At 35.1% G+C, this 25,837-nt stretch overlaps 1 protein-coding gene across 2 annotated transcripts in view; it reads right to left on the bottom strand.

Annotated features, from left to right (window-relative positions):
- Positions 1–25,837, bottom strand: part of LOC132796270 (uncharacterized) — a 144,791-nt gene that overhangs the window by 81,976 nt on the left and 36,978 nt on the right. For both annotated transcript variants that reach the window (XM_060807375.1, XM_060807374.1), the window contains one exon: positions 13,098–13,150. The gene's annotated coding sequence lies outside the window, so the exon portion shown is untranslated. The remainder of the gene's footprint in view (positions 1–13,097; positions 13,151–25,837) is intronic.

The raw sequence follows: 25,837 nt of genomic DNA on the forward strand, positions 1-25,837 counted from the left end.
CCTAGCAGGCAAATGAACTCACTTGAATAATCGTCTCTTTGGGAGTTATCTCGCACTTTAAATACGTTGGCGAATTTTAATGAAAACGTCCTTTCAGCGCCAGATAAATTATTCAAAAGTTTGTGCCACTGCCACAGCCACAGCTCTGGTTGCCTTTTGTTGTTGTTGTTGTTGTTTTCGCTGCTTCTTGTTACCTGTAAGTTGTTGTTGTTGCTGTTGTTGTTGCTGTTGTCGCAGCATTTTCCGTTTTATTTGTTGTTGGCTATTCTTATTTTGCACCTTTTGCGTTGAAAGTTCGTTGGTCGCCCCAGCACTGGAGCTTCAAGAGCCGTCAACATCGTCCTGCCTCTCCGTCTCCGTCTCAGTCTCCGTCTCCGTGTTCATCTTCCCTCTTCTCCTCTTTCTCGCTCTCGTTGTTACTCACTATTGTTACTGGCAACACTTCCATTGCAGCTTTGAAGTGATGCCGTTGCTGTTGCTGTTGTTGTTTATCCCGCTTGCTCAGTTCGCTGGCAGTTTCGAGTGGCTGTTGCCAGGCAAAGCTGAGATCCTCTGCATTTTGTTTTGTCAGGGTAAACGTAACAATTTCAAGTATTCTAGCGCTGCAATACTACAGTTGATGAGATTTCCAACAGCGACAGCAAATCAAATGAAAAACTAGGTTTCAGTAGGCGAGCTTCTTTCACAGCAGCAGCAACAGACCTTACAATTAATCTCAATTAGCTGAGCTCAGCCTTTAGTTAAGGGGCTTTAATGACGCAACTAGCTGAGACTGTTACCACATCATTTATTTCTTGAATATCGTAGGCTGATTGAAGTTCAAATTAGAGCTTTCAGTATTACTAAACACAGATTATTTGGATTACTTTCTCGGGATGTCTTTAAATTATGTCAATCTTCAACTACTGAAGACAGCATTAAGCTTGAGTCGGGTCTTAGATACTTGCGTTGAGTAATTGGTATATTTTGTATTCTATTTTGGTATATTTTAAGTGCCATTATTATATGACTAGATGGGACTGTTTCCATATTATTTATTTCTTGAATATTGTAGGCCGATTGAAATTCAAATTAGAGCTTTCAGTATTACTAAACACAGATTATTTGGATTAATTTCTTCGGATGTGTTTAATTTATGTCAATCTTCAACTATTGAAGACAACTTAAAGCTTCAGTCGGGTCTTATTTGCTTTCGTTGACAAACTGGTATATTTTGTACTCTATGGTATATTTTAATCGTAATAGCAAATTCAAATACCAAATATAGAGTACAGCAACAAGCTGAGACTTGGGATGTATTCAATTTATGTTAATCTTAAGCTTAAAGCTTCATTTGTTGCTGCAGTCGGATCTCAGTTGCTTTCGATGAAAAACTCGCATATTTTAAACGTAATAGTATATTAATATACCAAATACAGTCTTCGGTGAGTTTTAGAATTTTTTTTAGTATTTTAATTAATGTCATACTTTTAACGTAATATTGTATTAATATATAAAATTAGCCTTTGAAGCATTTTAGTATTTTTTCAGTATTTTAATTTAGTGTATTTTAATAACAATTTTACACTGTTTTACCTTAATTAAAAATGGGTAGAAGGTATCATATACTCGACTCGACTTCACAATTGTTTTTGTCTACTTTCTTCTGCTGTCTTCAAGCTTCATTGAAAAAGGTGCCTTCAATGCTTTAACCATTTGTAATTTGAAGTATTCACAAGCATATTCCTCAATATGGTTCACAGTTGTTAACAGAATGTTCGGTCTTGGTTTTACACACAATTTATAACTTAAGTTGGAACCTTAACTAGCTAAACTATTTGTATTCATCAGCTGGCTTACCCAGCTGGCTTTACTCTGCTGGGATTTTGGCCCATGCTGTTGAAAGCATTCTCATGCCATTAGGCACTCCATTAAACGTACGCTGCTGCTCCAAAGTGCTTCTCCAAATGTGGCCTTAAAGCCACAACTTTGCATCGTTTCGGCAACGGCATTTAACACTTTGCCAACAGCTTTATTTTTTTGCACTCCACTTTTAAAACATTTCCAAATTTGAATCTATAAATTTTAAATTACTTGCATGTGGTAAAAATCTTTGCAGTGCTGAGTAAAAACCGCAATGGCATTTTCGTTTTGTCACCAAACCTCAACTCAACTGAACTGACCTGACCACTGTCTGACCATCATCCATGCCCTCCATCCTCTATTCACACTAGTCCACTAGTCCAATAGTCCTCCCCTCCCAACACACACTTCCCACACTCAACCTGTCTGCTATTAGCTCTGCTGTTGCTATTAGTGTGTGCTTGTCTGTCCGTGTATGCTCTCGCTTTTCTCTCGCATTTTCACACTCCATTTTATGTGTGGCACTTGAAAACGGAACTTGGTTTTTTATGTACGTACACACGACGATATTTTAACCTAACTTTCAAGGAGACATTACAATTATTCTGTAAAGCTTTCTAGTGCCAAAGAGGGGTTAACCATTTAAAATAATCTAAAAAAAAAGATGGTAAAAACCCTGAAGAGTTCCAAGCTGTTGACACTACGTGGAAACAGTTTATTTCACAAAAAAAAGAAAAACAGGTAAAAAAGCTACAGTCTTAAATTTGAGAGTCCCGCTAGATTCTATAAGAGCAAAATTCCTAATTTGTCTTAAATATATAAAATAAATATACTTAAAAAAATACTGAAATTAAGTATATATTTGGTATTAAATATGCTGAAAAATACTGATATGAGGTCAACATTTGGTATATCGATATGAGGTGTTATTTTTAGAATATACCTAAATAATATATTGAAATAGTATATTATTCATTAAATATACCGAATTATTATACTGAAATAAAGTCAATATTAGTTGCACCAAAATGCGCTATTATTCGTAAATATACCACAATAATATACTTAAAATACTGAAATGAAGTCTATATTTGGTATATTGATAAAAAATATACCATAGAGTATAAAAAATACCATAGACGAACACAACAATATCGCCTCGGGGGTAGCCGGTATAAAAAGAACAAGGATAAACAAAATATGATTTAAATTTCAACGATTCAACAATCATTTGCGAAGAATTTATATTGAGCTATGTTAAATCTAATCTCTAATTGATTATAACACTCACGAACATGGTTCAAGGCATTGCTTTGTGTTTGGTTTATTTATATGAATTATGAGAACTTTTCTCTACTTGCAGTAGCTCAAAATGAATTGAGAATGCGAGTGCAGAAAGTATAAAATATAAATGTATCCAGTCACTGGCTGACGAAGTAAGTGACGGGCAATTGACAGCTGAGGCGTGGCCAAAGTAGCCATGGGGAAATTATGGGCCAATCGATACTATGGCAGCATTAAGGAAAAGCGCACAAGATGAAGGCTCAGAGGTGGCTGAGTGGCAAAAGTAACAACGGAAAGGCAGCAGAAAGTAGCTGGAAAAACTATCAGAAAATATTGTAACGAGGAGCAGTGAGACGCACACACACACACACACACATATTCACATTTCGAGGCTGACAAATTGGCAGGCGGGTATATTTTTTGATTAAGCATTCCCCAGACACGAATTAAATCAATAACTTTCGGAATAGCGACAGTCCAAGGCAAATACTAAGCGGCAAAAATACGAATCGACGAATCGAGCGTTCGGTTTCGGTTTCGGTTTGGCAGATTGCCCGCTGGCAAACAAATTGAATTCAAAACTTTTGGGCATCTACAAAGCCGACAGCGTAGTGCCACAATAAAAAAGAAAACAAAAAAGCCCTCGCCTTATCTATGCATATATGTACATATATGTGGAGAAAAGGTTAGACAGAGTTTCGTGTGATGGGCGTGGCTGCGTATCAATAAACGTAATGAAACGTAATTTGAATGCCACTCAAGAGTGGCCAGCAGCAGCACTTGCTGTGGCAAGTTCAGGTGCACGGTGCGATTGGCTGCTTGCCACTAGTCCAATTTAACCAACCCCAGTCCATTTGGTCAACTGGGATGAACAGCAGCAGCATCAGCAGCAGCGGCAGAGGCAGCAAATCGTGTGCAAATTGAGCTGCCTGGGATAAAATTAACTGCTTGACCGCATACCGGAGCCAGAGAGTGCCTCCAGTCGATTTATAGCCCGGATAATGCAGGCGACTTACGCGTGCTCAAATTATGCAGCGACTGCATTAAAAAAATACGAAAAAATACGTACTAAGAAGAAGAAGAACACACACAAAATAAACGCTGAATCGAGCGGGCAGACAGCTGAGCACAAAGGCATTAAATGTCGAACAGATGGCACCAATTTGTAGCCGAAAATGTAGCCAGACACACGCCCATGCCAAGGTTCCGAAGGCAATCGAAATGAGTATCCATAAAGAACAAATGAATGCGAGAAGGTTAAGCAGTTGCAACAGAAAGAGAGAGAGAGAGAGAGACACAGAGAGGGAGCAGGCGAGAAAAGGAAAGAGTAAGTAATGCGAGTTGAGGTAAACATCGGTTTTTACTGCCCATGAATACTATAAGTGAATTGCTTAAACTTCTTTCCAGAGCAGCAGAGCTGCTTTGCTAATGAATACTGTGAATACGATACGAAAGAGTAAAAATATAATTACATATGGGCATTTCCCAAAGTCGCGAACGTACGTTCGTACGAGATAAATTAAAAAAATAAAGTCGAAAACAAACGTTTCCTGAAACTTTTTTTTTACTCTTCGATAGCATTTGTTTAGCTCTTTGGTTAGTGTAAATTTTGGGGCTTATCGATTTTTAATTTTCATAATATTGTCAAAAAACATGCGGTCGCGAACGTACGCAAAATGGAAGTCGACTTTGGCTTAATACAGTAAAATGCAAAACTCTGCGAATTGATACGGAATATTTTAAAGAAATAACTTTACTTTTAAAGTAGAATCATGTAGCTTTCTATTAAGTCTACTCCCAAGAAAATATCTCCATTTATTTATTTTTAATTTAATTAAGTTCCGGTCGCGAACGTACGGTGGCGAACGTACGATTTTTCCATGTAGTTTTATTTATTAAATTTGTATTTTTACCACAACTTTTTTTTATTAATAACTTCATATTTCATAAAAACAAACGGATTTAACTCAATTTAATGTGTCTAATAACATTTAAAAGCAAAAAAAAATAAATTTTTATTAAATATGAAATATGTACTGAAATTTATTAATAGCAAGAAAAATATGAAATAAATAATAAGTAATAACTAACAAGTAATAAGAAACTGCAAACGACATAGTTTTCAAAAATAAAAACAAAAAAAAATTTTTTTTTTTTAAATCCATGCGACGCTAGTAAAAATCGACATAGGCTTATAGGTAAGGTCGCGAACGTACGCTTCTTTGACAATCAATAAAAAAAGATTGGTTTGAGTAACCCCAACGATTTTTTATATTTAAAATATATATACCAAAATAACTTAACACGCGAAGTTTCATTCACCTGCTTGCACTTAATGCGAAGCAATTACAATAAAATGATGTTTTCGGTCGCGAACGTACGATTTGAACATAGATAAGAAGCAAAATAAAAATAAACAGTTAATTGAACATTTTTTCGCTCACTTTGCATTTTTATCTTATTATTGAATTGCTATTAAGAGATTTGGTAGAAAAAGAGCAAACATATCATATGTTTTCTTTGTGAAATAATAAAACATAAAAATGCATACAAAAGGAGCTAAAAGTGAAAAATTACATTTTTTCAGTTTGCAGGCAAATTTTTTTATAAAAACAACGGAGATATGCTATGGATATATTGTATTATGAAAATTTGGATATTTCTTTATGACATTATACAAAAAAATACGATGAATGTGAAGATTTTTTTTTTCGGTCGTGGTTTACCTTTATTTGGGAATTGCCCATATAATCAATATTATTATTTAATTATTAAATGTGTTTTAGAAGTTCTTTCCACAATGAGAAACGTGGCCAGAACAACTTTTACCTTCAAGATAATTGGAAATCTTTTTTTTTCAGGACTATTGAAAGTGAAATGCTTTAATGTTTTTATTTTAATCAGCGCTGCTCTTGAAGAAAAAATACTGGGATGAGTATTAATTTATGTAACAAAATTTTCCAACATTCTTAATTATTATTTGTGTTAAAGAAGTTCATTCTAAAGTTAGAATACGAATAATTTGAAGCATCTTTTGGAAGCACTGCAAGTGGAATGCTTCACTATGAGAATATAAAAATATATAATTATAACAGCAAAGCAAGTATATCAGTATTTTATTTAGTATATTTGAGTATTTTTAGTATTTAATTTCGGCATATTTTAAGAGTAATACCGAGTTTTTATTAAAATATGTAATGCCATTTAGTGTATTTCAGTATTCTTTCAGTATATACGATTTTGGTATATTTTATTTTAAGACTAATACTGTTTTTTTGCTTTTATTGAAAATAGGTTGCGTTATTTAGTATATTTGAATATTTTTGTGGTATATTTTATGATGAATATCGCACTGTTTTTCTTTTATTGAAAAAACGTTCAATTCGTAGTTATTATTTTTATATATTTATTAGCTATATTTGTGAAGTTATTTTAAGAAGAAAAGGAAACACCGTAAGCGCAATACTTTAACTTGTTATACAACGAATTTGCTCTTTATGTTGTTAATAAATACTATCAACAGAAGAAATGTGTTAAGACTTAATGTAAACATAATAAAAGAATATCCACATCATAGTTGAAAGTTATTCAAGCGAAACAGCTGCTTTTTTTGGCCGTAATTAAAACAAGATTAACGCATGCATTCACAATGCGTATACTCGATATTTATGGCAATTGAAAGACAAAATGAAAGTCGCCCCATTAACACTTACCATTTCACTTACATGCTGAAGTGAATGTGACTACGACGAGTCCGTATTCGCATTCGCATTCGTATTCGTTGTCTTGCATAAGTAGCTTCATCAATCAGACCAATGAGTAGTTGTTCAACACACTCGCAGGCTGCTGCTGCTGCCACAAAGAACATACATGAAATGGGAATTAAGTGTTATAAGAATATATCGAGCTACGGCCGGAAAGAAACTTCAAGGCATCGTCGGAGTCAGACATGGACATGGACATGGCTATGGACAAGGACATGGACATGTTTCTAGACCCAAAGCGACCTGAGTACCGCCATGTAATGTAATGTAATGCGCGTGCTGCCAGCGAAAATAACACGCAAAAAAAATAGAAGAAGGAAGGAAAAATATGAAGCATCAGCTTGGATAGCACACAGTGCACATTTGGGGCGGGGATCATCTCAAAATGATGGCCAAAAATGAAGACGGCGAACGGGAGGAATGGAAGCGAGGAAGCGAAGTACTTGAACATTGGCAACAAAAGCCAAAAGTGGCGAACGCGCGCTCTTGGCTAAGTGAGAAAAAACATTTGTGCAGACAGAGTGCGAAACAGAGTGCGAAGAGAAGAGGCGAATGTGTGCCTATCGATGGGGTCAAAGTTTGGCGAGGTCAGTGAGTCAGTGAGTGAATGAGTGCGCATAGAGTGAGTAAGTGAGTGTGTGAGTGTATGTGTGTGTGTGTGTGCTCAACACGTTCAATATTTTATGGTGTCGCTTACAGGCATCGAACGGCGCAAAACAGACAGAGCACAAGGCAACTTACGATGCGAAAAGGGCTCAAACGCAAGCATGGCTAAGAGGGCCAACAACCGACAACCGACAGTCGACAGACAACAGGGGACAGAGGACAGAGGACAGACCAAGAGCCGGACTTGGGGCTGGCGGGTCAACAACTGAAAAGCTGGTATGTTGAGGCCAAATTCGTGCGGCCGCTCAAATAACGCAGCTCTTGAAATTAATACGAAAAAAAAACACAGAAAAAATAAAAGGCCGGGCAACAAAGTGCAGTCTCTAGAAATTGTTCTGAATTCGACTGCAGATCCAAGTGAGAGAGAGAGAGAGAGAGAGAGAGAGGAAGTTCTTTGGCCACATCCATCGATGGGTCCTTGATTGCTGTGGCAAGTGAGACGCAGGTGCTGAAGGTGGAAAAGAGGCTGCTGGTCAATTGAAACGGTTCAAAGAACGCTTTACCCTTGCTACACACACACACACACACACACACCACGAATATCATTTGGCCGATTCTCTTTCTTTCCGTCATTCTCGCTCTTTCATATCTTTTCTTTTTTCTCCTCCTCTTTTTATTGACGCGGCCATATAAATTTTACTCTGGCAAATGGTTTTTATTGGCAACACAGCGCAGCTCAGAGCAAAGTTGAGTACAGTCCACAGACACCACAGGCCTCAAAACCTGTGTGTGTGTGTATGTGTGTGTGTGTGTGTGTGTGTGTGTGTGTGTGGTGCCCCCCTTTATCCCGCAGGCTGAAGCTCGTTGCCGAAGTTCAATTGCTGCCAATTGCTGCCCAACCGCCGAACCGAGCCGGGCTCAAAAAGGTTAAATTTGGAAAATTGGTACGTGATTGGATTCAAAGCGCAAAATAAGTGCGTCAGTTGGTTCGAGTTCGAGTTTGAGTTCGTTCGCCCGCCCATTTCACTTATGAAATGAAAGCACAAAAAAACAACATTATATAACATAAAATGAAAATGACGAGCAAGAAGGGAATTTTGTCAAAATCGTTGGCTTTATACTCAAAAAGTCAAAGTGATTTTGTTAAGGCTCTAGATATTAGGAAATAATGTAGAAAAGTTCGTAAATATTATGTAGAATAACTTACCCTTAAACATATTTTTATTAATATTAATAATTACTGAAACTCGTATTCAAGTTAATGCAGTTGAATTAATTAAATTTAATTTAATGTTTAACCTTTCCAGAGACTGCGATCAATGTTTTAAATCTCGGAATGAATCCCAGCTACACACACATAACAATCACAATTGAGAAAAGGTGGAAGGGTTGAGAGAGGGAGTGGGGAAAGCGTAGTGAGAGAATTGTAGCATAGTATTTTTTTGGCACACCAGTCGCTCGATTTGTAATAAGAAATGTGTTTTTTATTTTGTGGTTTGAAAAATTAGAACTTTTGCCAACAGCAAACAGCAAAACGATGGCGGCGTCTACAAATAGTACATGGCAAGGGCCCAACACACACAGACACACACACATGGACACATATATATGTATGTACATGAATGGTTATGTTTGTGCTTGGGCCAGCATAGTTTGTGGTTGATGGCCTGCCCATAAAATGGCCATTTGTTTTGCTTTTTTGTGATGCCAAAGTTGAATTACACACAGAGAGGGAGAGAGAGAGAGAGAGAGAGAGAGAGAGAGGACAGAGATAAAGGAGGGCGTGCACAATGGGAGGAGGGGGTTGGAGGGGTGATAAAGTAAAGCCAAAGTCAGCTAATAACTGGGCATTGGTCTTTGCCAATGGTTGTGACAGCGGCATGTTGTCAACATGTTTGCCAATCAACGAAAGATGAAGGCGCTCTGCCCTCTGCTCTCTGCTTGTCAACGTTACGTATGTGCAATATGTCAACATACCATAGCATAAGTATGGTATATAGCTGAATTGATAAGTGCAAATGCAAAATTTAATCCAACATATGATTTGATTTGTGCTTTTACGAGCCCATCAAGTATACGAGTACTGTATTTTCTTGAGCACACCAAACACAGCTGCTACCGTTAGTATTTCAATGCTTTGGTTGAATATCTGGTATGTTTGGTATTGAATGATATATTGATGTATATATATAGAATGATATACTATACTTTGAATGTAGTAGTATATCAATATACCGAACATACATTTGGGTGCATTTCAGTATTTTTACCGAAAATCCGGAATGTTTTGAGCGCTATGGTATATTTTGAATGTGTGAATACATCAGTTTATCAAATATACATTTGGATGTATTTCATTATTTTTTCGATACATCGGATAATACAACATGCATAGCACAAGTATGGTATATAACTGATCTGGTAAGAGCAAATTTCGAATACATATGATATACCATATTTTTAATGTAGTATCAGTATACCAAATATAAATTTGGGTATATTTCTGAAAATGCACTATATTTTATACAATGTGGTATATTTTGAATGCAGTAGTATATTAATATACTAAATGTACATTTAGGTGAATCTTAGTATTTTTCAGTATATCTATTTGGTATATTTATGCGATAATGCCGCACAGTTTTACGATTATTCAAATAAAGTAGTGAGCAAACTCGACTGTCACTTAACACAAAGCGAGAGGCCACAACATAACATTCGCTCGTGAATATTTAATTTTCCGATGTATTTAATTCAGCCAATACTCTGTTTTGTTAATGCTGAATATAATGGAAATGCGATAAGACCAAAATCTTATGATAATCCATTAACAATTAAGAGTCGATTACAATTGCTTTCGGCGCTTTTGTCAAAATTCTGTTGCTTTTAATTTAAAAAGTCATCGGAATATTTTTGTTGTCATTATTGAGTAAGCGTTTAACATACATATTTATATGTGCATCAACATATTTGTCATAAATTGAACGTATTATTTTTGTATATGTCCACAGGCATGCGTCAATTTTCCTGTTTGCTAGTATTATACTCTCCACAAAGGACAATGGCATTGTTTGCTAAAACTTTCAAAAATGTGTTGACCAAAATGATTTAATCAAAATGCATATTGAAATTCATTTATGTTATTTATTCAATTACCCAATTTTGTTTTTTGCACTTAGTTTGATTATTGGTTTTCAGTTTAATTAATATTCAAAACACACAAAAAAGTGTGAAGAATAATTTTGAAATAAAGCAAAATTCAAATTCAACACGATTAACTAATAACAAAAAAAAAAACATAGGGCATCTGCTTGTCATTAACTCTTTGTGACGTTAATGTTATATTCCTATATAGTATTTTTTCTTGTTATCGATGTCATAATTAATTGGCGTTTATTCTACAGCCTCGATAGTGCCACGATTTATGAATTATGGTTGCCATTTAAAATGTGGCAACAAATTTAATTTTTTGTATATATTTTTTATTCACTCTTTTTTTTCTTGCCCTTATTACGTTTTTATAATAATATAATTGACCCTAATTAGATGAATAAATTAATTGATGGCGTGCAAGTTGTGGATTATATGTATAATAAAAAATGTATTAAATAACATAGCATAATCAGAAAACATTTAGCGTCTATGCATATTTTTGAATTCAATTAGATGTGGCAATGATTTAATTAGATTTAGAATTGGATTGACAGATTGCTCGCAAATTCTAAATAATTCAATTTTCGTAAGCAAATCAGTTTAATTTAATCTGTACCTTCACTACATCAAATGTATGTCATACTTGTATTTAAGTTTGTTCTACAAATTATTAATGCAAATATTTTGATGTCGCAGAGCTGAATGTAATTTGAGTTAATGGTCGTTTGACTTGTGGTATTCCCAAAAAAAAGTTTGATGCATATTGTAATGGGATTTTGGATTATGAATTGACAGCTAGGATATAGGAAGAGAAGAGCAAGCGAAATAAATTTGCTTGAAGTGGGTCTTCATTCAAAGTGCAGCGAGGCGCTTCAATAAAATATCATTAAATCAGGGCAACAACAAAGAGAGAAAAAAATCAGCTCACAAATGCATTTCATTTCAAAATCATGACCTGGCTACCAGTAGTAACTGCAGCAGCAGCGACAACTACAACAACTTGCTTGGCATTCAGAGTATTACAAATTACAAGTTGTGCTGTCTGTGTGTTGGGAGAATCGCAGCTCTTCGGTACAGCACAGGGCAGCACAGCACAGCACAAAAAGCAGCCAGCAGAACTTTTGACGAGCGCCAACGAGGAGGGCATAAAAATCAGTCAGGGCTGGAGCAGCGGTGCTGCAGGGGTGCAAAGTGGTTGGTGTTGTGGGGCCAACAATTGCAATCTGTGGCGTTTCAACAACGCTTAATGTTGCCTACAACCGCAATGTCAGCCATTTATCATTCAGTCGAGCCAAAACGACGAGATGAGGCTGAGTCAGAGGCTGAGGCGGAGGCGGAGGCAGCGAGCACTCACGAACTGACGGAGTGGCTCACTGACTGACTGACTGACTGACTGACGGACAGACTGACTTGCAGACTGACAGAACAACCCACTAAAACAGGGAATCGCGGCACAATGAAGATGCTGCCTCTGCTTCTGTCTCCGTCTCTGTCTCCGTCTCTTTCGCTCCCTGACAGTTCAAAATCAAAATTGCCCTTATGAACTGGTTGCATAGTAAAAAAAGTAAATATGATTAGCCGTGATCTATGAGCCAGGCATAGGAAAATTAAATTGAAACAGATTCTTATGCTATATATTTTTGTAGTCGCTTGTCTTAAGTTAGAAGGTCATTAAACATTTGGGCCTACAGCAAATATATGGCCGAGTCCTATTTGTTTGGGTTGAAAATCTGGTACTATATTAATATATAAAATACAGCCTTCAGAATATTTTAGTATTTTATCTTACATATACACCAAATGTAAAAATATACTAAATATAAAAATATACTATTTTAGTTTTTTGGTATATAAAATAGGTATATTTTAAGAATGTGAAAATGGTTTATTGCTAAAGAAAACGCGAAAATATAGCGACTGCTATTTTTGATATATTTTGAGAATGTGCGGTATTATTCTTTAAATATACCAAATGTAAATACCAACAATATACTAAAGAATACTATTTATTGTAAATGAGTAGCAGGTATTATATCTCTCTGTTGAGCACATTAGACTGTAGCTTTGTTACTTGTTTTGGTTTAAAATCGATATACTAAATATAGTAATTGGTATATTTTAGTAATTTATCTTAAATATATACCAAATACAAAGATATACTAAATATAGCTTTCGAAATATTTTGGTATGTTATCGGTATATTAATTTGGTATATTTTAAGATTGTGTAGTTTGTTTATTCTTATAAAAATATATCGACTGCCATTTTTGGTATATTTTAAGAAGGTGAGATATTTATAATATACTAAAATACGGTATTTATTTGAAATCAGTAACAGGTGTCTCACAGTCGTCACTATCTTTCTTACTTATTATTGTTTTTTTTTTATTGCATTTATAAATTGCGTACTTGTAAAATTGTATTTTATACCGAGTGGCATTCACTTACCTAAAGCGAGAATACAATTTGTACGCTGCCTTCACGATGATCTACTCGAGTGTCTGCAATGAGAGAGAGAGAGAGAGAGAGAAGAGAGAAAGGAAAGCGTTGCAATTAGATTGATGTTAAGAATTGTGTGGCGCATGATGATTTCACATTAATTGTCTGGCTTATTGAGATTGCACTATTTTTCGATGAATTGTGAATTGTGTGTGTAAAGCGAAAAGCGTATTAACTTTAAGTGATGCCATTGATTCGCTTAGCAATGCAATCGCAAATGAAATGCGTGCTTGTTGCATTTAAATAATGCTCATTAATGTTTAAACAAAAATGCAATATCAACGATGCGACTGTCAAATAGCAAACAGCTTTTGTGGCCATTTAATTTGTTTTAAGCCACCAACCAACCAGCATTGAGTATTGTTTCTGTTTGAATCTGTGTATGTGTGTGTGTATAAATGTAATTGAGTGCACATACATGTGTGTGTGTGTGTGTATGTGCAGCATGCAATTTACTGATTAATTTAAGCGCTCTAGTAATGCATAAATTAATGTTTAATAACAGTTGCGGGCTGCCAACTCGTCTGCCGGCAGCATCCAGCACTCGACAATTCCGACAATGGCCTGCTACGCAGCCATGCAGACAGACAGAGAGGGAGAGAGAGAGAGAGAGAGAGAGAGAGAGAGAGAGAGGGAGTCAAGCGGCTTCCTGTATAATGAATGTGGCACACACATACACACACACATGCATACATACGCAAGTAATCAGGCATAAAGCGTCTCACACTTAGTTAGACGATCGTATCAATATGTCTATGTGGATTTGAAATTATTCGATGTGTTTCAGCTGCTAAAATACAAATACACACACACTTCTGCTATCTCTGATTGTGATTGCGGTTGAGTCTACGTGTTTGTGTGTGTGTGTGTGTGTGTGCGATTCTCTTTCTCTGCATTTGACTATGCTTTGGCCCTAATGCAGGCTCTGCTTTGCCATTGGCTGCTAAATCACTTAGGTGGAAGCTGACTCTGTGACTGCATTTGTCAGCTGTTGTTTCTGTTATTGCTGTTATTGTTGGCTAATTTGCTGCCAATGCAATTGCTTTGTTTTATTTACGAGTCTTCTCTCTCTCCCCTCGCTCTCTATCTCTCTCTCTCTCTCTACCTCGCATATCTCGTATTACAAATGTTTGCCCATTGTTTTGTCGCCAGTGTCTCAGTTACTACTTCCTATACAATTGCTTTATGAATAACAAAACACACACACGCACCTACATATAGACACACATACAGACATAGATGACATGTGCTAATTGTGTTGGAATTGTATATAGATTGATGCCCTTTGGTAACGGTAGTTAGCTCTGCCTTCATTATACCAAAATTTTGCAAATTGCCAGAGCGACATTTAAATTAGTTTCGCTATCAAAAAGCGCATAATAATAATGCAAATTTCCTATTAAGATTACATCTAATAAATTGTATCATAATAAGATTCTCACAAAGTCAACATAATTGTTGTTATATGAAAAATTTAAGAAGAATCAGTTGAACATTTAAAATAAATATGAGATTCCTAATTTATTTATTTTTATTTGTTGCTTCATGTAATAGTTTCGCTTTCAAAAAGCGCAAATGTGATATTACATCGAAAGTGATATATAGTAAGTAGCTTCATTATAACATTTTCAAAGAGTCCAACTCAATAGCTATTCCATATTCATTACTTAAGGCATATTTTTTTACTATCTACCATCTACCAAATATAATCTTTGGTATAGTTTTTATATTAATTTAGTATATTTTTAGAAAAAACACGGCACTACATTGATATCATTAAAAATAGGTAGCGAGTGTATTCCAGTCGATCACACTCGACTGTAGCTTTCTTACTTATTATTTGGTCGATTACTTATAACTTGACTTGACATTAATAATGGCTTAGCTATTAAAATGTATGCACAACTAATCGAATATGAGTTATATTTGTATATCATATATAAATTGTTGTTAACTTACTTAAAACATATTTTGCAGTTAATAGTGTACGATAAATCTATCATGCATAATTTTTTAATTTTTTTTTGTCGCTTATAAATTTCCAACAATAATTTTTCTATCAAACGAGATCAATACTGATGCAGATTTGGCATATGAATTTTAACTAATTTAATATAAGCTGTATCATATTAAAATTATTGTTAGAAATCATTAATGAAGCCGTATTTTTCTGTAGAAAATTTAGAATCAAATCTGATCTATTTCAGTCTAGGTTTTTTTTTTTCTTTTGGTGTTTTTGTCGCTTGTCCATAAATTGATAAACTGCTTTATAAACAGGTTTCAAGCTGTGCGTCTTAGATTATTTTTAGCTTCTATTTGAGGAAGAATCTCAGTCGTTAGTGAAAGTTCAAAGCATGAAAAGCCTGTCACGCATGGCGAAAATGGTGAAAGCCGAAAAGGGAAATTTGCCCTTTAGCCAAATTACATTGAATATTGTCAAGTGTTCAATTTCAAACGCGTGTTGCCATGCCAATTTCAAATTAAAATCAAATTTGTGGTATGAAAATATTTTTATGTCGGTTCTGCGGTTTTCCACTTGCGGGCGAGTGAAAGAGACGACACAGAGAGAATGATAGAGAGAGTGAGAGAGACAAATATTTTCACTAACTAACTGAAACAGTAGCTGCAACATCGATGCTGCTGCCAATGCCAACAAAAAACAAAAACAAAAAAAAAAAAGAATTGTCAATTAAATCTAATAAAATGTCATTGAAATTGGAAATGCAATTGCAATTGTTGCTGCTTTAATTGTAGTATTGTATTCGATGTTTTTCCTTTTTTTTTTTTATTTTTTGTGTATTTGTCTTTTGTCGCTTTTATTTGCTGTTTGTGCATTATTTGTGATTGGTTTCTGGTGTCGGGTTTCAGGTTTCGGGTTATGGGTTATGGGTTATGGTCAGTTTCAGCTCTCAATGGGGCGGCGTCAGTTAATGCCACTTAATTAATAAAAACACTTTGGCTCTTTTATTTGTCTGCCACTTTTCATTTATACTACGAGTATAATGATATCATTTTTGAGGACATTTCTCTATCATTTGAACTCTTGTTGTTGCAATTTTATTTACTTTTTTACGGTTTTTTATATTTTTTTGTTTGTGGGGTGTAATTGTAATTTATTTGTTGGCACTTAAGGTCTTAAGTGGCAAAATAAATAAATAAGTAGCACCAACCAATTGTGTGTGTGTGTGTGTGTGTTGTGCAGACATATAATGAACATTAACGGGCCACAAAAGAGCTTAGTGCAAAGCATTTAAAAATGTTGCCTACTTTTCTCTTTCAATATATACATATATACTACTAAATCCTATGAGCCTATTATACCCAGTCCTCAAATGGCCATTTGAAAAGTCTGCTTGACTATAGCTTTAAAGTGAATAAAAAAAGAATTCATTGATTCTATTTATTTACAGTTGACTAACAATTTAAATTAGGGACCATTTTTTGTGGCATTCAATTATTAAATATAAGTTAGGCTTTCATTATTTTTTGAAATTAAATTTAACTGTGTAAAATAGATGAATGAAGTTTGAATTAAAAAAAAAAACTAAATATATATAAAAATAATTTTATTTTTTTCAATAATTATTATTCATTGGAAAATCTATTTAAAAAAAAAAAACAATTTAACCCTAAATTATTACACTACAAAATTAAATATTTTTATTTTTTTTATTTCGAAATTATTAGTTTTAATTGCTAAAATTAATGTTGAATAAAATATATATACAATTTGATACTTATAATAAATATATTAATATTAAATATTAATAAAAATATATTTTTTTTGTAATAACTAATGTTTATTGTACAATTAAATTAAAAAAATATATGAAGTTTAAATTTTTATAATACAAAACATAATAAACATATATAATTATTAACATAATTGAAAATGTATTTTGATTTTATTTTTTTAAATAATTAGTTTTAATTGATAAAATGCATTTAAAAAAAAAGAATGTGAAGTTTGTTAAATTGTTAAATTTAATTTAAAAAAAAAAATTAAATAAATTTTGGATTTTGTAATAAAAAATAAGAACATTCAAAATATATGTGTATTTTTTATATAATCAAAATATAATTAGAATTAATAAATCAAATTAATTTGAGTAAAATATAAATTCAGTTTGATTTTTATAATAAAAGTTTAATATAGATAGATATATAGATAAAGTAAGCAAAAAAAAATTAAGTTCACTTTTTTAAATAAAATTATTATATTATTTTTCAAATAATTATTATATTTTAGATAATTGTTAAATTTAACTGAAAAGAAATAGAAATTAATTTTAAATTTCTAGAATTAAATTTAAATATAATTCAATCTTCTCTTTTGGTGTTTTATTTTTCTAAACTCAAAGTTACTATTGTGCTGATTCAAATGAGAGACTTAACTTGATTATAAGTATTTAGTAATTTTACAATTTACTTTTTATTTTTGTTAAATAAATTCTATTGAAATTTTGTGTTGACCTAATCAAATTTGTTATTCTGGATATTTGTATGTATAGAGCAAATTGAAGTTCAATTTATGATCAAAGTGCGCTAAATAAAAAACTTAAAATGCATCTTGAAAGCAGTGCCAATAAATTTGAGTTTATGTTTCGTGTAACAACGCTGTTAATGCTTGGAGAATTAGTCGAATTTTTCTGAGAAGCGATATAGAGTGAATTATTTGATGCTTATATGTGCTATAAATTTAATCATAAGTGCGAGAGCCATAAGCTTTAGTCGAGCATTGAGCCTGGCAGAGAAAGGGAAAGAGAGAGATTTTCAAACAATTTGAATAAGCAGAGTGTGTTCCCCCCATGCCTGACATCATATCGAAAATCCAGCTGGCTGATAATGTTGCTTCATTGTGCCGTGCGATGGCACAACAAATGCGATGCTAATGACAAGCAGACGCCCACAGAGTGTGCGGGAACTCGTTGGTTGGACACTCAACCCAGAAACCTTGGCACCCAAATCCCAATACCGTTCAACATATTTTCTCTCTCTCTCTCGTCTCCCGCACACAGACACAGACACAGACAACATGCCAATGGCAAATGCAAATCCCAATCAAAAACTCGCTTTAGCTGCAAGCAAAAGCAAAAGCAAAAGCAGAATCCGAATCCGAATCAGAATGAGAATGAGAATCAGAGGCAAAGCCAAAATGAAAATGCCGCAGCTTGGCGGCAAAGTACACAATAAATTTGCATGCCACACACACTTTTATGAATAGAAATTGTTAGCACAATAACAGAAGGAGAGTGAGGTAGAAAGTGTGCGAGAGAGAGAGAGAGAGAGAGTGAGCAAGCGAGTGGGGGAGTGGGGGAGTAAAAGAGGAAACACACATGCATAATGCCTAATAATCCGCATATTGTAATATCTGTATTATATGGCAGCCGCCAAGGCGACGACGACGGCGACGGCGACGCTTGTTGGCGGCGTCGGCATTTGCAACTGTGCATGAATGTCATTATATAGTATGGCCCGGACAGCCCCCGATCTGCCCCGCCCCCTCGACGAAACCAACTGTGTGTAAATATTGTATAAAAATTGCAGCTTAATCACGCTTGCAGCATGTGAATCTGCATCTGCATCTGAAACTGAATCTGAATCTGAATCTGTTGCGGCACGAGGCGCGTTGCCAAAGTGCCCCCCCTCCACACCCTCTGCTCTATCGCATTGTATGTGCGTATGTTAGCGCGCTTAGAGAGAGAGAGAGAGAGAGAGAGAAAAGAGGGAAGCTGTAGCCGGATGACGCCTGCCAGGCTGCTTTTGCCGCTGCTGCTCCTGTCAGACAAGTGTCGCTGTCTCTTTGTTTGTGCCTCCTTCTCCTCCTCTCGTTCTCGCTCTCGTTCTCGCTCTCCCTCTCCCTCTTCGTCTTGTCGATTTCAGTTGCATTTCTCGCTGTTGCCATTTGCCACTTCTTTGCCGGCTCTTTGGCAGTGCTCCACGTGACCATCATAGAGCCGCCATCGTTGCATTATTTGTGCTCATATGTGGCCTGCCTCACTGCCTCACTGCCTGCCTCTTCGTTCTTTGGCCTGGCCTCTCACGATGTCTTTTATGCCCGCAGATTTGGGTTAAAAGTAGTTTCCCTCGTGTACTTAATAGCCTGCTTGCTGCACATCTACATCTGCATCTGCATCTGGTTTTCGCTTCTGGTTTTTCGATTTTTTTTCGGCTACGTTTTCTCATCACATCCTCTTCCTTCTCCTACATCCACATCCACATCCACATCTGCATCTGCATTGTTGTTGTGCCAATTGAGAGTGCTCTGCCCAGTGTTGCTTTCAATATGCATATCCCAAGTGTATGTGTGTGCCACGTAAGCACAGAGCAGCTTAAGAGTTATAGATTAGCTTCGTCTGCATATTCTTACACACACAGGCAACCACTTGGACTTCTAGTTTATGGCCGAAATGAAATCGAAGTTACGCAATTTCTTTTCTTAAATTATATTTACTACTATTTACTATACATAATATTTTCAGGTAAATCTCTATTTAAGCCATAGCGTAGCAGTGTATTATATAAAGTATATTTATTCTTGGTCAGCCCAAACAGCCGAGATGATATAGCCAAGTCCAATTCGACTATCCGTTTCTGTGCTGTCGGGTTTTAGTTGTTTTGGTACTCTATGTACTATATTTGTAATGTAATAGTATAAATATACTATATATAAATTTCAGTATCTTTTCAGTATATTAAGTGGGTATAATTTATTGTTTTGCTTTTATTAAAAATAGGCGGCAAATGTCGGTTTTAATTGCTTTGGTTGACAATCTAGAATATTTTCACTCTATGGTATATTTGTAATGAAACAGTATATCGATATACCAAATATAGCAAACTGCCGATTTTTGTACTCTATGTAGTATATTTTTAATGTAATAGTATATCGAAATTCTAAATATATATTTCGGTATATTTTTAGTAATTTTCAGTATATAAAATTGATATTTTATTGTAAGGAGAATATCGCAACGTTTTGCTTTTTTTGAAAATGGGTAGTGTGTATTCGTTTTAATTGATTTGGTTTGACAATCGGGTATATTTTATACTCTATGGTATATTTTTAATGTAATAGTATATCGATGTTCTAATCTGGTATATTACGTACTCTGTGGTATATGTTTAGTGTAAAAGTATATCGATATACTAAATATACGTTTTGATATATTTTAGTATTTTTTAGTATATTGGTATATTTTAAGTTTAATACCGCACTATTTTGCTTTTATTGAAAATGGGAAGCGAGTATCTCACAGTCGAGTACACTTGAATAAATCTTTCTTTACAGTATTTTTAGTTCTAGTTTTAGCGTGAGTTTGATGTCGCTTTTATCTGACATTCAATGAAAATGGATCGGGAATGTAAAAGACGCTCGAGATGAGAAGTTAAATTTGACTTTTACATATTGTGCGGAAAGTTGAACTTTACTTTGACTGTTCGTGCAAATCAGTGGCAAATAACACTTGCAAACTTAATCGACTTGAAGTTATACACGAACTGTTCGTCTAGTGGTATAATTCTTGATGAATGTTGTGCGCTGTGTAACTTTTGCTGGACAATTCGCAGAACTGGTCGTCGTAAACCTTCTGTCAATTTGCCAAGAGCCTCAACTAACATAGCTCTGATGCCCCTTCTGCCTTTTTGGTCATATTAATTATCCACAACACAAACACTTTGTTGCAAATTTGCAACGCTTCAAGCGGCATTTACGTTTTGCTGTTGCTTCTACATCAGCTTCTGCCTCTGCCTCTGGTTTGTGCTTCATACTCTCGCCATCTATGTCGTTGCTCTGTCCGCAGCGACCATTAAATATTTAACGCCTGCCAAAACACTAATGACAAACACTAAAACTCGACACTAAATTTCAAATGCTTTAAAATTTTATTTAAGCATCCATTAAGCGGCGCTTTAACAATGCCGTTGTCGTTGCCGTTGCTGTTGCCGCTGCCGGTTACCGGTTTGCTGGGCCAATGTGGCGTATGCGCAATCGCAAAATAAACGCAACATAAAATCAAGAAATGCCAAATAAATTTGCTACTTTAAGATGTGGCTGCCACACCAGGCTCAAGCTCACTACAGAGCGTTGCCACACTTTGGTTTTATTGCAAGCTGCCGCTGTTATTCGCGCTGGCGTCTCTTCTGGGCTTGCCATAGGTGAAAGTGCACAACGATAAGGTGCCGAAGAAACAGAAACAGAAGCAGCAAGAACAGCAGCAGCCAAAGGAAAAGCAGCCACCAACAGCCATACAATTTTAATCACATTAAGTTTGCTTCTGTGCCATAGCGTTCGACGTGTTTCTCTGTGTGAGTGAGGCAGCTCAACTTACCGAGCATGTGTGTGAGTGTGTGTTTGTAATGAATATTTGCAAGTTGTGCCTTGAGTTGCCCTGCAAACACAGCGCAAACAAACTTAAAAACTGTAGCGCACTCAGGCAAAATAAATACTTGAGCAACAGCAGCAAACAACACTCTCTTTTCCCTGCCTCTCCATCTGCCTTTTCTCTCTCTCTCTCTCTCTCTCTCTCTCTCTCTCATGTCTTTTTTGTTATCCTCCTCGGTTTTTTTTTTTGGTTGAAAATTTATTTGGTTAAGTGACTTTGGGCCCGCCCCCTCCGACTCACACACAGCATGTGTGGGCGTTGGCAAAAGCCAGGGCGTGGCATGCATATTGAAACAAAGTGACTGCGTATTGCGTATACGCAGCGTGGCTGCCCCACTGCAGGGCGAAATCATTAGCTAAAGCATCAAGTCAATATACAACAAAAAAAGAGAAAAAGAAAGGTACGAGCTTGAGTGTGACGAAGTCAGTTAAGCTCAGATAAGGCACACATAACTGATTGTTTCAGTGCCCATTTAACGCAACGACTTTAAAACAAAACAAAACAAAACTTGCGCGAAATATTGCCATGTTCAACTAATTCAAAGGCATATTTCAAGCCCAAGATTGTGAGTGATATATACGCACAATATGAATACATTATGCCCAGCATATTTCCCATTATTATTATGCAAAAACTCGAGCTTGTCGCGCATTTCCTTGAGACAAATCGTAACATTTGCTTTATCAAATGAATCAAGAGTGGACTCTAAAATTAGAAAGGAGCAGAGTAAGAGATTCTAAGAAAAAAGAAAAAATAAATGTACTAAAATATACCAAAATCTATATATGGTATACCGACATAATTTTACATTGAAATTACACCAACCAGTAGTAATACTCCTTAAATATACTAAATTATTATTCATTTACTGGAAAATACAAAAATATAGCGAATGTTTTATTTAATATATCGATATACCAATTTTTGCATTAAATAGACAACAAGAGAGAGCAAATAAAAGACATTTAGTGACATCTTTAAGTCTTCAAAAAGGTAGCAAAACATTTTCTAATTTTTTGGCAAAGCAACTTTTACAAATTGCCGTTCTTAAATATTTAATATTGTAATCGCGTGCAATGTGATATCATTTCCTATCGAAATGCTTGCAAATTATTTTAAATTATCAGCTCAGCCTACAGAACGTATGCGCAATATGCCCAGCAACAATTTACAAAGGGAAGGCGAAAAAAAAGGAAGAAGAAAAAAAAAGCTAAAAAAATGCGAACAGCTGCTGTTGATTTCAATGAGATTTTCCAGGCAACTTCATCGCTTAAGACGCGACATTTTTCAAGACACGCTTCCGTTTGTACCCCCAAAAAAGCTTTGATTAGCATTTGAATTGTTGTTGCCGATGCTGATGTCGAAGCATTTGTTGTTGTTATCGTTCTTGTTGTTGTTGATGTTGTTGCTGGGGCCACTAATTAGAATAAATCTAAATTGCTCGTTTTGCGGCAGTCAACGTAATGACTTTTATGCGCATGCTTAAGTCCGCAATTATCCACAGCAGCTAAAGATTAAATCTTTACAACGGCAACAATGCAACAGCAACAACAAAAGGACAACAGCCGGCAACTGACAGCCCCCGAAATCCACATTATTGATACAGGGTTCAAGTGCCAAAGAGGGGCGGCAACAATTCGACGGAGTATGGAAGTCTACCCACAAAGGCTTAAAAACCGCAAAAATTACAAAGCACTCGAAAGTGCGTCGAGAGCGAGCGACAGAGAGAGAGAGAGAGAGCGTACAGGAAATATGGCGAAGGGCAAGTAGGCAAAAGATACTTAAGTGAGGCATAAGAAAATAATTAAAAACATGAAAGGAATTTCCATAGCAAAAGGCAAACCGAACTGAAGCATGCTCTATATACACAGAGAGAGAAAGAGATAAATAGAGAGAAAGAGAGCAGCAATCACGAATTCAATTATGCTACGGCAGTAGCAAATGCTAAGTTGACCCATTTAAAGCAGTTGATCCGCAATAAGTCAGCCAATTATTCAGACTTGTGGCAGACAATTATTAGCTCAACTATATGTATCCTTATAAATAGATTTCATTTTACATTTTTCAGCTTTCTGTTGATGAAGACTTAACTTGTTATCATGAAATTGGGTCTATTTTATTTAAAGAATCATTAGTTCTACGAATGTGGCTTATAAACAGATTCTTCTAAATCACTGAAATGATTCCCTTTTCATTTTCAGGAATTTTGCTGGCTTAGTTTATTATCAAGTAGAGTCTTTTCAGATTTGTGGCACACAAATATTAGCTCTACTGTATATAGCCTTATAAAAAGAATTCATTTAAAAAATTTCCGCTTTTCCTACATTATTATTATCATATTGAGTTTATTTTAATTGAAAAATGTATGTTGCTTATAAAAAGACTTCTTTCTATGGGGTTTACTTGTAATCTGTGGATTATTTATAATGTAGTACTATATAAATATATATATATATATATATATATATTAGTATAAATTAACTTAATACCGCACTGTTTTGCTTTCATTAAAATTGGTTAGCAAGAGCTAATATTAAAGATTTTTTTAATAAATGCTTCAACATTAAAATGCGTCTTTATAATTTTATTATCAATCTGAGTATTTTAATTGAAAATTAAGCCAATTATCTTTAAAAAATAAGTTTCGTAATAGTAGTTAAATTATTTTCGAATAATAAAATATTATTCTACATTTCATTTATTTTTCAAATATTTTTGCCATGTTTATAAATTTGTTTTAAATATTTTAGCCAAGTGCAGTTAAATTAGCACTGCTTAAATTATAATTCAATATGCCTGTTTAAAGTTGTGTATATTATTTGAACCTTTACATTAATGAATTTTTGGATTCTTGAAGTGCTTGTCGAGCGTTTGCCGTAGTGAATACTTATGCAGCGAGCGCATGAAGCTTATGGAGCATGCCTTTGAGGTTCGCACTGATAATTCAATGTGCCAGTATCTGAACATCTTCTCTTGCATGCATGACAAACAACACACAGCACAGCAGTATCATCAGCATATCCTTTTGGCTTCACATGCAAACCACAAGTTAAGAAAGAAAGCAAAAAAAAGGAGAAAAATAAAATAAAGAAAAGAAAAGGGGGAATATGTTTGTCAGCAAAAGGGCAACAACAAATGCCATAGAGAGAAAATATATTGTGAAAATGGCAAAAAGTGAAATGTCAAGCGAAACGAAGGAAAACGCAAAGATGAAACTGAAAGACAGCAGCAAAGTAAAAGGCAAACGGCAATGGCAATGGCAATGGCAACGACAACGACAAACGGCAATGGGCAAAACGCAAAAGATGTTTCGCCAGATTCGCTTTTCAAAGTCACATTTCAAATCATAAATTTGAAGCACACACAAAGCACTCTCAGTACAACAAAAGCGACAAGGTCAGCGCTGGAGTTAAAGACTGATTTGGAATGAGAACCGCTTCGAGCGTTTTCCTATAACTATACTATGACACAAGTGGGGTCCGGCATTCAAAGTTTGCTGTAAAGAAACTCGACCGCAAATTGGGCAACGGAACTGGCCCAGTCAAATCATTTTTCCAGTGCATTAAACGATAGCCAGCGACAAACAGCAGCTACTTCATATACTGCTCAAAGTCAGACAAACCACGATATGTGTGTGTGTGCTTGGGTGTGTGTGTTAGGGTGTGTGTATGTGGAACACATGGTTAAATATGTGGGACAACAAATAAGTGGAAGTGTGCTGTCCCAAATGATGATGGGCCCTATCGCCTCTATTGTCTTGCGAGACACTTTTTTTCAAGTGTTGAAATCTCGACATACGGCCATTTTGTGCGGCCTGCTTTATGATGGCCACTTGTCTGTTCGAACTAAAAACAAGTCGAGCACACTCGACTGTGAAACACCCAGTATCTGTTTTAAACATTAAAACATACCACATTAATATACTGAAAAATACTAATAGATGTGTATGTGGTATATTAATATACTATTACATTCCAAATATACCATAGAGTACATAATATACTCACAATCGTATACTGAAAAATACAAAAATATTCCAAAGACTATATTTGGCTTATCGATATACTACAGCATTAAAAATATACCATAGAGTGCAAAATATGCACACATTAATATACTGAAAAATACTAAAATATACCGAAGACTGAATTTTGTGTATTGATATACTACACCATTCAAAATATACCATAGAGTACAAAAGTATTTCTTCTTTAATGTACTGAAAAATACTAAAATAGACCAAAGGATATATGTATGTGGTATAATAACATATTATTACATTCACACAAAAATATACTGAAAAAT

Source organism: Drosophila nasuta, chromosome X (assembly GCF_023558535.2).
Source record: "Drosophila nasuta strain 15112-1781.00 chromosome X, ASM2355853v1, whole genome shotgun sequence".
NCBI classification, from domain to species: domain Eukaryota; kingdom Metazoa; phylum Arthropoda; class Insecta; order Diptera; family Drosophilidae; genus Drosophila; species Drosophila nasuta.